The sequence below is a fragment of the Stigmatopora argus genome, chromosome 2 (assembly GCF_051989625.1).
Source record: "Stigmatopora argus isolate UIUO_Sarg chromosome 2, RoL_Sarg_1.0, whole genome shotgun sequence".
NCBI lineage: Eukaryota > Metazoa > Chordata > Actinopteri > Syngnathiformes > Syngnathidae > Stigmatopora > Stigmatopora argus.
The window spans coordinates 3,200,271-3,215,929 of NC_135388.1; the positions used below are offsets into that span (position 1 = coordinate 3,200,271).

Sequence of the window (15,659 nt, forward strand, 5' to 3'; positions counted from 1 at the left end):
GGATTAAAAGCCCTGAATATTCAGTTTTTTTATAGATCTAAAACAATGTTTATTTTAGCTTTTTTTAAATATATTTTTAGATTTTACAAAATGATTTTTGAACTAAAAGCACAGAAAAAATGGATTAAAAAATTACAATTATTGATTTAAAAAGGGGAAAATCAGGAAATTTAATATACATCTATACTCTTCATTTTAATTTGATCCTAAAACAGAAAGTCGGCACTCATGATTTACTTTCCCGGGCCACACAAAATGATGCGGCGGGCTAGATTTGGCCCCCGGGCCGTCACTTTGACACTTGTGCTTTAGATCAACTTCAGTCAGGTATGACGTATTTGTCAGTGTAAGACTCTATTGATTTTAGTAGAAATATAAACCATATAATCAGTGTCCATTTTTTTGAGGGATTAGATGTCTACGTTAGGGCAAGACCCAATTGATTTGAAATGGCATCAGCCAAACAGTCTTCTCTATTTTTCAGGGATTTGTATATCTTTGTTCGGGGCAAGACCCTATTGATTTTGAAGCTATTATGTCACCTCAGAAGACTAAAAGAGATGTCAAAAGTCACCTCAGTTCATGTTTCTGGCCAATACTTCAGTCCTTACGAACAAATGATGATGATGAGACTTAAGTGGTTCTCAGAAAATATCTTTCTTACCATTTTTTTAAAAATCGATTAACAACTTAAACTTCAGCGTTTGTATGGGTGTCCAATTTTTTTTCTTCCTTCTATTTATACAATGAAAACAAATCAAGAAAATCCCAACCAAGTGTGCAAAACATGACATTGCATTATGATACCCAAAATACTCAAATTCTACAATTTCCTCCTATAAAATAACAAAAAAATCACTGCTTAATTGACTAAATCCATCTATTATTAAAGCTGAAAAATGCAACACACTCAATTTAAGGTCTTTCATAATTAGCAGCGGGTCGATAAAAACTCTGTGGCGGACCGCAGCCGGCCCATGAGCCTCAATTTGGACACCACTGGTATAGAGCAATTCCCCTTTTGATTTGGCGAGGCCTCGTAAAATGCTTTCTTGAAATGTTCACGCTTCGGTAAATCGTATTCATGTCTGGACTCTGTCGAGGCTTTCCTCCTCGCTAATTCTGTTCGTAACCTTTATGGGTAGAATTTTTAGGCGCAGTCTGGGCATTGTGGGAATCTGTTTTAGAGCCTTCCGTACTGCGTCTCTGCTTTTAGCGCTTTATGTATGTGGTTCTTCTGCTGGCTTAATAAAGCCATAAACTCCCAACTCTCACTGGATTAGTTGGCAGCCGAGTGTGAAGATCACAGCCACGGCAGACCAAAATGACTTTCTCCGTTCATTTGGCAGGGAGTAGAAAGTACAGTGCTTTTTTTGCATTTCGTATGTAGAGGTACTACCACTGTACAGTGGTACCTCGAGATACGAGCTTGATGCCTTCCGGGACTGAGTTTGTATGTTAATTTTCTCGTAACTCAAACGAACGTTTCCCATAGAAATTAACTAAAAACAAATGAATTTGTTCCAACCCTCGGAAAAAACACCAAAAAAAGGGTATTGGATTGGAAAAACATTTTTATTTGTTCTAATTCGCCATCTTTTAACGAAGTAACAAATAAGTAGTGGTTTAATAGTACTAAAATGTGTTTAATAGTACTAAAATTAGATGGATTTCGCGGAGGGGACAGAGAAACTTTTTGCACGGCAACCCGCTCGTAACATAGCAAACTAATTTAAATGAACTTGGATTACGATACAGACACTATAAAATAAGTTTAATCTAACTTTACACTAAACTTAATTCTAATTTTGTTTTAAATTTTGATACCTTTCTTCTCCCAGGTTGGCTCTATTGGCCCCGCCTCCACCCTGACTTTCAGATGCAACCTTTCGAGGGTTGTTTGCTTTTGTCTTCCCTTCAAAATATTCCCAAAATGATGCACACAAATGTCATCACAATAGGATAACGCACGACCACTTGCCAACGAGAAGTAGTATGTACTCCTCTCGTATTAGCGATCGCTCCGCCATTCGCAATGACTGACAGAAAAAAAAACACTGAAAAAATTGCAATGCTCCGCCCAGTGCTCGTAGAGACATTACACGAGGGAGTTGTGACCACAGAGACATCACACGAGGGAGTTGCGGGGAGAGAGACAGTGCCCATGATGTTCTTATCAGCAGCCTCTTGCGGCCCGGAGCCGCGCGCAGCTTGAGAGCCACGTGTTCGCCAACCCTGGGCTAGTAGTGGCTTGACGTGCGAACTCGTCGAAGAGTGATGATAATTTGGTGAGGAGAATAGTTGAAGGATCTGCAGCAGCTATCGGAATAACCAGCTGCAGCAGTGAGTTCAACGCATCCAACCAGCAAAGTACTTGCACACAAACACACACACACACAAAGACACACACACATGCAGTCTCTCAGGATGCTGAGACAGCAAAACTGACAGCAAGGCAGTAGTCTCCTAGTGCTCATTTCACAGCACAGCTTTTGTGACCTTCCAAGCCAACATTACACACTCTTTCTATGGAGTTCTGCTTGCAGTTCTTCATTCTTTGACTTCCACGCTTTTTTTTCTTCCAAAGTATCTCAAGGCGGGTTAACTATCGCAAAAAAACCCACACACATTTTCTCCAATAAACAAAATTTGAACTAACCTCTGACAACTAGAACCAACCCAAAAAATCATTTCTCAACGCCTAAAAATTAAGTTAATGTTTTATGACAGTCCTGGTCAAACTCAAATCTTAGTGTAGTAGATACAGGAAGTACAGTAATTCTTCACTACTTGTTCGTTCACGTTTTGTGGTTTCAGTCCATGGTGGGTTTGGAAAAATTGTGCATCAAAAAAATTAGACGGCCTATTTTTACATTTTGAGATGCGCAACATTTTCGCACCAAGGCAAACCTGACCCAGAGGATTTGTACATACCCAAAGGTGCATGATTGGTTCCTCGCAGGGGGTTTGACACGAGGTCCAATGAGCACCCTCGCTCTCCATTACGGTCAAATAATAAGATGATTGACGGACGGGATCACCAATAAGACTGGCTTTATCTTGTCTACCGATTGACAACCCATGAAACAAATGAGTGAATCTATCTCTTGCTGCCGATTGGCGACAAAGATTTTAGCCCCGCCCACCCTTTTACTTCTCTTTTTAGACATTTAGTTTTTTTTGTTTTTTTACCTGCAAATGAAGCATCATATCCCCGCTATATACTTGCACATAAACGTAAATAAATACGTTTTACATCGATCTTTCAGAATTTAGTATTAACCACGGAAAATGAGGGATCACTGCACTTGTATTTATTTTGAGGATTTTCAAAAGAATATCCGAAGTCGCTTAGTATCAGCGTGGCTTGTTGTAGAGGAAAGATGCGCATCTGCCCGAAGCAAGTTGAGCGTAAGCGAGCAGCCTGATAACAACATGATAATGATGATGGTAAAGATAGGCGACAATGCCACATAGCTTCCCTGGCAAAGATAATAATGGCAGCCAAGAGTGATAATATAAAAAAGTAAAAGTGAATGCGTAGCTTTCGGAAGATTATGCTCACAAAGATAATCATACTTGCTTTTTTTTCACAAACAATGTTTCTGGATAGTACTTAGACATTCAGTTTTATCATCATTGAATGGGTGGCCTTTAATTAACGAGATGAAAGAAACAATCAGTATGATGACTAGATGTCTAGACAGATAGACACATCTTGAAGGGGTAAAAAGATAAATGGATGAAACGTTGGTGTTAGTCGACAATTCGTTGCTGTGGGTGTAACAAATGGTTTAGGCGGTAAGCCGTCTTTGAACTCGCATTGCGAAAGAGTTTTTTTCCCCCCGTTAGTCAGTGCGTATGGCGGTATATTTACAATATACAGTAATACCTTGACATATGAGTGCCCTGACATACAAGCAATTTGAGATACGGGCCAAATTTCGAGCAAATATTTACCTTGAGATACGAGATAAATTTTGATATACGAGCATACTTATGAGAACATTATCTCGCCGCAAGTCCCTCGTATAAATGTCTCTACGAGCACTGGCCGGAGCGTTGCATTTTTTCAGTGTTTTTTTTTCCCGTTAGTCAGTGCGAATGGCGAGGCGATCGCTAATACGAGAGGAGTATAGACTACTTCTCGTTGGCAAATGGTCATGCGTTATCCTATTGTGAGGACATTTGTGTGCATCATTTTGGGAATATTTTGAAGGGAAGACAAACGCAAACAACCCTCGATAGGTTGCAAATAGAGACAACCCGGGAGAAGAAAGGTATGAAAATTTAAAACAAAATTAGAATTAAGTTTAGTGTAAGGTTAGATTAAATTTATTTTTGAGTGTGTCTGCATCGTAATCCAAGTTCATTTACATTTGTTTATGTTATGTTACGAGCACGTTGCCATGCAAAATGCCTCCTCCCCACTCTCTCTCTCTTTCCCATCCGCGAAATCCGTCTAATTTTAGTACTATTAAACACATTTTAGTACTATTAAACCGTTAGTTATTTGTTACTTTGCTAATAGATGGCGAATTGGAACAAATAAAAATGTTTTTCCAATCCAATATCCTGTTTTTGGTGTTTTTTCAGAGGGTTGCAACGAATTTATTTGTTTTTAGTTCATTTCTATGGGAAACGTTCATTTAAGTTACGAGAAAATTGACATACGAGCTCAGTACCGTAATGAATTAAGCTCGTATCTCGAGGTACCACTGTATACAAAAATATATTATTAGGGCTGGGTGGCGTTGTGCTTCTTAACAGAATCCACTGGGTGCTGCCGTGAAGATAACATTGCTTCCAGCGTTAATTTTGCGTTTTAATGATGGAACGGGACAATCATACCATGAAAAAAGAGGTTATGGGGGTTGAATACAGCTTTCAGAAATTATTATTTTGAATCTGTATTTTCAAGCAAGCTCTCAAATTACATAACAAACGTAAAGTTCCTCATGTTCATGCCCTTTCTGTCATTATGAAACACACACAGACAATCATACGTATCCATTATTATCGTATATATCCATTCGTTCATATTCAACAGTGCTTATCTTGGGGTGCTGGAGTCTATCCTTACTGATTTTCAGGCAAAAAGGCAGACCACACCCTTAACTGGTTGCTACTCAATCGCACATAGAGACAGAAGCATTTGCAGGCACAATCATTCTGCCACTGAGTGGGAATCGATCCCAAGCTGGCCCACCAAAGTCAGACGAATGAACCACTACACCTTAAGATGGCTAGATAAAGCTATAGATAGAAAAAGACTGAGGGATACAGATACCCACTTTTCAAGAATATATTGTGTGTATTGTACCTTCCAGAAGTTCAGCAGCCAATCATAATCAGAGGGGCGAGGACTTGCCCTTTTGTCAAAATGAGTTAATACCAACGGCGCTAAGATCATTAGCCATCGTGACCGAGCCATTTTATATTCATTGAAAGTTTTCTCTTTTCGATGAAAGCGACGATTTACAATAAAAAGTCATTGCAAAATAAGGTCGTACCTCTACTTACGAAATTAATTGGTTCCAGAACTTTTTTTGTAACTTGAAAATTTTGTAAGTAGAAGTGTACTTTATATGTAAATTCTCTAATTCGTTCCACGGTCCTCACACAACTACCAACTAAACCTTTAAAATTGGTCAATGTGTCCAAATTTTGTATGAAATATGTGAGGAAACACACAAAAATGAGAGAAAATTATAAGGAAATTATTTATTAATGTCTAAAATGAATGATGTCTATCTTGGTGTCTTTCCCAGGTTTTTAAGTTGACAGAAATTTAAAGTGCGTTCTCAAGTACAACTAAGCAAATGTCCTCCAAAATAATTTACTTCCCCGGCAACACGAAAAATTATTTTATTTTTGTTTGATATAGCCCTATCAAAATGGCCAAACTTAATGGAATAAATAAAATAACATTGTGTTAGTATGGGGCCGGAAACAAAAAAGAATTACAGAAAACAAAATAATGGCAAAAATGTCCCTGACTTGTTTACAAAAGACATAATTGCAGTAACTGCTAAGCCATCTAGTTTACGTTAAGAAATATTGTCGGAGAGGTTTAAATTACTCAACTGAGTGGCGCTGAATATTCTTTTCTAAAATGAAAGTATATATTTTTGATAAGTCAAATGTACATTTAGGAGATCCATTCATTTTCTGTATCGCTTAGCCTCCTAAGGGTCGTGGGTGGTACTGCAGCCTAGAGACGAACAATTATTCACCCTCGCGCTATTACCTAGGGGCAATTCAGAGTGTTCAACCAGCTAGCCTAGCCTAGCATGCATGATTTTTGGATGGGGGAGGGAACCCCGAATAGTCGGAGAAAGCCCGGGGAGTACATGCAAACTCCCCACGGGATGATCCAGACTTGGGATCGAACTCTCGATTTCAGAACTGTGGTGCTGACGCACTAACCACTCAAATTCCCTCAAAGGTGAAGTGCGGCTATTAGTAGCCGTCGTGTCTCGGCATGCGCTCTCAAATTCGCTGAGGCCGCATCACGGTTAACAGTAATGGCCGTCTACCGACCCTCCACAGTGTCGTCAAAAAGTAACAACTGTAATGAGAGAAATCCGATTCCATTTAAGAGGCCGTCGCCCCCTCAAGGCTGTCTGGCGCGGCGCAGTGAGGCAGCAAAAATCGTGCAGAGCAACTTTCAGAACTTTTACCTTATCTTGATTAAAGCCCTGTCGAGTCATACCTGATGAATTGCCGTTCCACGCATAACGCCACGACGGAACTTACGTTTTTATTTGCCCGGAAACTGTTTGAAATTGTTCCACGCTAAGTAGGAATATCTAATTGGTCACTTGGTCGGTTCAGGTGGTAAATTCCAGTCTATACTGATGGTTGTGTAGTCGATAAGGTTGGTTTTTTTGTGGTATGTAGGGTAATATTGTCATTAAAAAAATGCAGTTAGGGCACAGGTGTCAAAGTAGCGGCCCGGGGGCCAAATCTGGCCCGCCGCATCATTTTGTGTGGCCCGGGAAAGTAAATCAGAGTCTAATGATGATGAAAGTGGCGCTAGAGTTAAGTGTCGGCCCCTCAGTGCCAACATGACGCTCCTATTGGTTCACCAGCCGTTTCCATATTTTAGCTCACAGACATATGTACCCATCAAAGAGCCACAGGTGGCTCCCAAGCCGTAGGTTCCTTTCCCCTACCTTAGATAGGCCAAGGGTCAGGAACCTTTTAGACATGCATATTTTAAAATGTTATTCCTTGAGGGCCATTTATTCCGTAAAAAAGTGCTTTTTTATCCTATGAACACTTTTAAAGTACAAAATGTCTCTAAATTCTTTTAATAGCATTATTATGCTATTGCTAATCAAAGAGTATCAATGAGAGTACGCTTTTACAACGCGACACTCCTATTGGTACTCAGCTCTCTCACCAGAGGGTTCCACATTTGATCTTACAGGTTAGCAGAGCCATATGCACCCATCAAAAGAGCCATGGATGGCTCGTGAGCCACAGGTTTCCTCCCCCTGCTTTAGATAGACCAAGGGTCAGGAACCTTTTGGACATATATATTTTAAAATTTTATTTCTTGAGAGCCATTTATTCAGTAAAAAAAATACATGAATGTGTTTTTTTGTCTTTTTAAAGTACAACATGTCTCTAAATTTTTTTAATAACATTATTATGCTATTTATGCTATTGCTAATCAATGAGTATCAATGAGAGCACGTTTGTACAACGCGACACTCCTATTGGTACTCAGCTTTCTCACCAGAGGGTTCCACATTTGAGCTTACAGGTTAGCAGAGCCATATGCACCCATCAAAAGAGCCTTGTACGGCTCATGAGCCACAGGTTCCCTACCCACAGGTTCCCTACCCCTTCAAGACAGACTTGTTTTTGTTCTAAACAGGAGCAATTATGCAATAGTTGTATACTAGAGTGTGATTGTGGTGTGTGAGGACTTATTACAACATAAAAGCCTGCGACACGCACACGTCCTATCAACTCCAATCTGCTTCATTCATCTCCGTGTTTTTTTTTTCTTCCCTTTCCCACTGGGCCCCACTGTGCACTTTTCAACCCACGTTTCGTCTCGCTATATTTATTGCATCTCATCTCTCCTGTGCCACGCTGGCTAATAGAGTTACGGTGCACCAAGGATAAAACAATTAAAAAGAAAATTCATTTGAATGAATTAAAGTTCAGGACGGCATTGACAGCCGTGGCCAACCTTCCCAGCTGGCCGCCTGTGTCGTGTTTTGTTGGGTTTTTTTTTGTTCTTACATAGCCCTTGTCTCACCTTATTAACCTGAGTGTTAATCCATGAAAATGCACATTAGCATGCCACCATGCATAAAAAAAGAGGGAGAAAAGTCTTGGTTAACTTTTAGATCCTGTTGAAAATAGACAACAGTAATTTTAGACTAACAAAACATATCCAAGTTTGAACTATGGCACAAGTTACACTAAGGGGGGCGACTTTTTAGGGTCGTGTAATTGTTGAATACTCAACAAAAAAGATTTTTCATCTGAAATTGAATTGAATGCTTTTATAATAATAAATAGATAATAATAAAAATAAATAATCAATAAATAATTAGTTAACATAATAGATTAGATAACCATATTAGGGAAATTTCACTGTCACAGTAGCAAGAGGGTGAGAATACAGACACAAGAAAATACATTTTAGACGTAAATAAATATCTAATAAATAAGTTAATAAATAAATAAATATGCGTGCTGCTGGGAAAAAAAACTGTTTTTTTCAGCAACATGCATATTTATTTATGAACTTATTTATTAGCTATTTATTTATGTCTAAAATGTCTTTACAAAAATTCTTTCAGCAACACGCATATTTATTTATTTATTAACGTATTTATTTGCAATTTATTTATGTCTAAAATGACTTTAATTTTTTTTATTTTTTTCAGCAACAGGCATATTTATTTATTCATTAACTTATTTATTAGCTATGTATTTATGTCAAAATTGTCTTTTCCAGTGTCTGTATTCTCACCCTTTTGCTACTGTAACAGTAGCATATATATATATATATATATATATATATATATATATATATATATATATATACACACACATATACACATACACATATACATACATACACACACACACATACATACACATATATATATACATACATATATATATATATATACATACATATATATACATACATATATATACATACATATACATACATATACATACATACATATATATAAACATACATACACATAGATGCACATTTATACATACGGTTGGTCTTAACATTCAGCCATTTCTTTTGTTAAAGAGCCTGACAGCGGATGGGAGGAAGGATCGTATAGATAGATAAGTAGTAGTCAACCTGAATAAGTGGTCACATAAGTACCTAAGTACAAAAGTGACTAAAGTGGTTAGCAGCCAATGGAGTTTAAGTACAAGATAAGTCTTGATTAGATCTTCTGAGGTGCAGAACTCGAGTTGAGTGTGGTGATGGCTCTTGGGAAGAAACTGTCCTTGATCCTGTTTGTCTTGGCTGTCATGGCTCTGTAGCGCCTGCCAGAGGACAGCAGGTGGAATGCCTCAAATCAAACGGGAAGTCGACTGTTTTGAGCCAAATTCCATGTCTTATCCTCTGGTGAACTGTGCAAAGATTTGAAAAAAAACAGTCCCCTTGTAACCATTTAATAGCAAATCTGGCGTGTTCATGATCATAACGGGATGCACGAGCAAAGTCTCAAGGATATACTGGACGTTACCAGCCCCTGACCCTGGTGCGCTAACGTAAAAATTGCTCTTGTGGGGTGTTGGGATGACTGCCTTTGCGCAATCTCTTCTTGCATTTTCCAATAATTTGCGGTGCATGGGAGCTGAATGGTGGCTGGCGAAAGACTTGGGATGCTGTTAGCGAAATGCCAAGGCCATCTGTGCTGCTCTAAGAGGGTGTGAAATGAAGACGGAGAGTGTGTCACACGGTGATGAGAGGTCATTACTGGCTCCTCAAAGGCAGCAGATTATGTCAATTTTACAGGTCACAGTCTCGTGGGTCACCGCATTTTTTTATCCCCCCGGTCTCTGTGACACTAGGTAATGAGTACCAGTGTGTAGTGTGTATGTGTGCCCGCACTACGGGTTCAAAACTGCAATAAGAAGCAGCGACGACCTGACTATGATGCGGTAATAAGTAGATGCCATTGCGATGGTGCGTCTGGGTCGTCAAGTGCTAATGCAGTGGACCCCCGAGTTACGAAATCGATCCGTTCCGGAGTTGTGATCGTAAGGCGGAAGTGTTGTATGGTGGGGAATTTAAATTATTGGTGTAGTTATGGAATTAAAGTTTGAAATACAGACGAGAGTGAGTGATAAACAGAGAAAGGCATTTTTTCCTTGTTTTGCTAAAATTTCAGAGCAGTACTGTACCTTTAAAACTGGGGCTGACTGGTGTACCCTGTTAGCTTGGATCAGCTCCAGCACCCCTGACAACCCTTGTGAGATAAGCGGTTTGGAATAATGTATGAATTATTGTATATGTTTAAAATTAGGGCTGCTTAAAATTGCCAAATTGACCTTTAAAATGACAAATTAGAATGAGTCCATCTGAGTCTTTGCAGATTTGGTTTCTCAAGGCTTTGTAATTCCACTTAAGACACAAAATTACCAGTTTGCACCACTTTAGGCTGGTTATATTAATATTTCATAAAAATGTTGCCTTTTCGAAATGGTCGACCTGTGATTTTCTGCATTTTGAGACTTGTCTGGGTCTACTCATGATAGACAACCCTTCTTTATCTCGTGACTAAAATATTTTGCTTTGGGGTCTCCATTTTTTATTAACTATATTCATTCTGTATGCAGATTGTCATGTATTTTAAAAGGGCATATTTAACACACAAAAGCTTGTATTTTATTGTATCCAATCATAAAACTCACTCGCGGCTGTCTGCTGTTAATGCAGTAAAAGCTCTTAAAGGACTCTGTTAAAATTCATCTCAATCATTTTACTTCTTAGCCGTCTGTTATTATTAGCCATTAAGAAACCCTGCTAGCCAGGGGTGCATTTATAACGAAAACCAAAAGAACTCATGTTCCCACCGGAGTGTTTTGGCTTTGCTTTCCAGAAAATCACATTATTTGACTTGCAAAATAGAAGTTCAACATGTCTTCGGTGCTGTAAAATAAGTTGTTTGGCCTCCGTGCTGAGCAGCTAACGGACTAGCGACGTAGTGCATTCACATAAATACCGTGACCGGACGTTTGGTAGAACAGACGTTTGGTCGACCGGACGTTTGGTCGACCGGACGTTTGGTCGACCGGACGTTTGGTCGACCGGACGTTTGGTCGACCGGACGTTTGGTCGACCGGACGTTTGGTCGAACGGACGTTTGGTCGAACGGACGTTTGGTAGAACGGACGTTTGGTTGACCGGACGTTTGGTCGAACGGACGTTTGGTCGAACGGACGTTTGGTCGAACGGACGTTTGGTCGAACGGACGTTTGGTCGAACGGACGTTTGGTCGACCGGACGTTTGGTCGCCGGGTTGTTACTGTTGAAACCAGCTCTCAAAATTATAATCATGAGAGAGAAAGTGAGTTTAATATCTAAATATCTAATATCAGAATATCAACAGTAAACTCTGTCATAATTTGACAGCGAGCGAACCCGGCAACCAAACGTCCGTTCTACCAAACGTCCGTTCTACCAAACGTCCGTTCGACCAAACGTCCGTTCGACCAAACGTCCGGTCGACCAAACGTCCGGTCGACCAAACGTCTTTCGACGAAACGTCCGGTCACGGTGCTAAGCAGCTAACGCACTAGCAACGTGGCGCATTCACATAAATACATAAGGTTGATGTAAATTAACATCATGTCACATGCATGATGTACACCAGTGTGGCATATCGTTGAGAGTTACATGTGTATACATCAAATATATCTATGTGTGAGGGGGTAAGAAGGGAACTCACACTTGATTTAACCAACACTGAGGGGAATTGCGCTCTGATTTAAGAGCGTCTCGGCGGCGATAGACACTTTCTGGGTCATGTGAGAAAGCTTGCTTCGGTACGATTGCTATGCACCGATCTGTGATGTGTGGCGAGTGTGAGAGAGTGTGTGTGAGAGAGGAGGGAGGTTTGTGTGTGACAGCGTGCGAGAGAGAAAGTGAGTTTGTGAAGTAGGCAGGCATCAAGCTATCTCAAATGAATTCTGTTAGCGCGAAGGCTTTTTTTCTCCCTGATTTTTTTTATGTTTTTTGGAAGGCTTTCACATGGAACAAACGCTTGCCGCAATATGTTTTTTTGGACCTGTTCTGCGGCCAAGATAAGATGGCGCTAGCAAGCTAGCGTAACTCAGCAATCTGATCCTGCCGCACGTGCCACGGGGCACAATCCAATTTCCGCCGTGTAAAAAAAGGGTGGAAAACATGTTTTAATCAATGATTAATGCTCAGTGGAGTGAATGTTTATCTTTTGCATATTCCAGTAGGACAAAATGCATTGTGGGTATTCTCCCAAGAGCTGGCGAATGAATTGTCAGATAAGAGTCCCGCGTCTGCCGTCATCTTTTAAAGTCGCGCTTTTGTCTTTTGACGGTCGAGATGTGACATTTGTTGTGCTAACAGATGTTGTCTTTGATGAAGGACCCGTCCAAGCATGAGATCAGACAATTCCGATAAACCAAAATGGAGGATGTTGTGGCATTTACAGAGCCAAGAAAAATCTCGACATCAAACTCGAGCATAATCCCCGCAGCAATAAAATGACTCAACATATTTTTTTTCCATTCATCTTCCGTACCGCACATTTTTGTAAGGGTTGCCGTAGACCAGGGGTGTCAGACTCGGGTTGGTTCACGGACCGCTTTAACGTCAACTTGATTTCACGTGGGCCGGACCATTTTAGATATAATATTAATTTTTTTTTTATAATCCTGGATTAAAAATCGCTGAATATTCAGTTTTTTAATAGATCTAAAACAATGTTTATTTTAGCTTTTTTATATATTTTTAGATTTAACAAAATGATTTTTCAACTAAAAACAGAAAAAAATGATTAAAAAATTACAATTATTGATTTAAAAGGGGGAAAATCCGGAAATTTAATATACATCTATACTCTTCATTTGAATTTGATCCTAAAACAGAAAGTCGGCACTCATGATTTACTTTCCCGGGCCACACAAAATGATGCAGCGGGCCAGATTTGGCCCCCGGGCTGCCACTTTGACACAGGTGCCGTAGACTATCCCAGCTGACACACTACACCCTAACCTGGTCGCCAGTCGGGTGTTGTCACAATGTATGCATATAAAATGTATCGTTATACTTCTGGATTATTTTGTTTGACAACTCATTACTTTAATTTACCGTTTTCTCTGCTCAACAAATGAAGTGGAAAAATTTCAAACCGGCCCTTGCAACCTTTGATTTGTCTTAAATTCGATATAGAGTAATACCTTGACATACGAGTGCCCCAACGTACGAGCAATTTGAGATCAGAGTAAAATTCTGAGCAGATATTTGCCTTGAGATACGAGCACACAAGACAGCCAGGTGGCCGAGACGCGAGAGGGTGCTTATGAGATCAGCATGGGCACTGTCTTTATCGCTGCATCTCCCTCGTGTAAAGATCGATCTACGAGCACTGGGCGGAGCGTTGCATTTTTTCCGTGTTTTTTGCATTAGTGCAGAATTAAGGAAAAAATAATGGTCCAAAGCCAGCAGGTGCAATGAAGGGTAGTGCGAAGAAAAGTGTTTGTGTGTTATCCTATTCTGAGGAAATTTTTGTGCTTCATTTTTGTAATATTTTGAAGGGGAGACAAAAGTAAACAATCCTAGATCAGCTCCTTTTAAAAAGCCCAGAGAAAAATAGTGTCTCTATCTCTCCGAGTTCGTTTCTATGGGAAAAGTTGATTTGAGATACGAGTAAATCGACATACGAGCTCAGTCCCAGACCGCATTAAGCTCTTATCTCAAGGTATTACTGTACCTAATAAATTTGGGCCCCCACAGTCTACTGGTCAATAGAGATTCTTGTCAAAAAAATAAAGCAACAGATCTGATTTCCATTCAAAAGTCAACATCACCAAGTGAATTGACTCAGGCTAATCAGAGATCAACAAGAACTCAGCATCTGATGTATTTGCGCATTAGCAGATAAAGTCTTTAAAGAGTGTGTTATTTAAATGAAGTGCTTGTCCCGCTGTGTCGTGGTGTATAATTGTCGCTTGGCTGACTGCTTCCAGCACCCCCCACCATAAACAAAAAACTGAAAGAGAATCCGTAATGTGGCTAATCCGGTGTAAGCGGGAGGGAAGCCTCTGGTTAATAGTACACACTGTCTTGTGTGAAGAAGTAGAAGAAGAAGAAGCCTCTCTTTTCTCCTCCATGGGAAAAAAATGAGGTGTATTCCCATTCTGTCAATCAGCAGGCTGTGCCCGCGAGGCCTTCATCAGTGCAAACAGAGAGAGGAAGCCTCGTTTGGTGTTTTGTCTCCCCCAATGTGGGTGGAAAAAAGGCTCTTTTGTGCGTATCTTTGATCCTGCCGTCATAATTGCGATCGGTTATGAGACAAAATGACAAGGCTTGTCGGCAGTTTAGTTCAAGGAATGAAAGGAGTTCAAGCGCATGTTGTTAAAAGAGTCAGTAGGGTCAAACCTGTTGATTGACGGCTAATGTTGCGAGGTGGTTTGTTTGTATTTGTGGTTTTGTCTATATTTGTATTTATATACCATGGCTGCGTTGGAGATGAATTGCAAAATTTCTGGTTTATTTGGGCAAAACCGTGGTTGCTTAGTGAAAGCGAGACGTTGTCTGGTTGCATGGGAATTGCATCGCTGGTTTTGTCAGATCATGTGGTTGTGTTTGTGACCGGACGTTTCGTCGACAGACACTTCGTCACCGGACACTTTGTCGCCGGACAGTTCGTTGACGGAATATTCGTAAGATTAGTGGTTAGAATTAGGGTTAGGGGATAGTGGTTAAGGTTAGGGTTAGGTCCGTCGACGAAATGTCCGGCGACGAAATGTCCGTCGACAAAATGTCCGGGTACCAGTTGTGTTGGGTTGATTTAACTGTAATTTAATCTTAATTTTCATTGGAATGACTAAATGCAAGTTGTTGGAATTAAAATTTTCTGCTTACCCCCTGCCAGAAGTTGGAGATTTCACGTATCTTAAGGCGTATTAACACCAGGAAAGTCCATAGTTCGTTTTCTTTGGTCCAGACTTTTTGGTTTCTCACTGCAAATCTTGCAATTGCATCTGGCAACAAACCTACACATGTGCAGAGAGGAAATTAGGCAAACTGCGCGCACTTGATTACACAACTCACAAAAATTTTGTTTTGTGGCAAACTTGTCGAAAAAAAAATGAATGTAATTCTGTAGTACAGTATGAATGAGCTAGAAATAGCAAGCCTGCGAACCACTTCCGGCCCGCGAGCCGCATATTGAACGGACATGTTATACCACAAAAAGTATATTTTTTATCACCGGAACTAAGAGTTTTCGTTTTTTAGTATCCTCCACCAACAAAATATTTTAGAACCGCTACACTTTAATGTTCCCTAATCTCAATGAGTAAAAACTTTTGACTGGTGGCTCATTTTGGGAGTGGTCTGACGCCCATTTACGGTGTTTTCCCAGCATGTCCTCGCTTCATTGATGTCC

The 15,659-nt window shown here is 40.0% G+C and overlaps 1 protein-coding gene and 1 long non-coding RNA gene across 4 annotated transcripts in view; one reads left to right on the forward strand and one right to left on the reverse strand.

The window, feature by feature from the left end:
• ntrk3b (neurotrophic tyrosine kinase, receptor, type 3b) overlaps positions 1-15,659 on the forward strand; it is a 210,365-nt gene that overhangs the window by 143,144 nt on the left and 51,562 nt on the right. The window lies entirely within an intron of this gene.
• LOC144092129 (uncharacterized) overlaps positions 14,993-15,659 on the reverse strand; it is a 72,020-nt gene continuing 71,353 nt past the window's right edge. The window contains exon 9 of the long non-coding RNA XR_013305982.1: positions 14,993-15,264. This is a non-coding gene — a long non-coding RNA (uncharacterized LOC144092129). The remainder of the gene's footprint in view (positions 15,265-15,659) is intronic.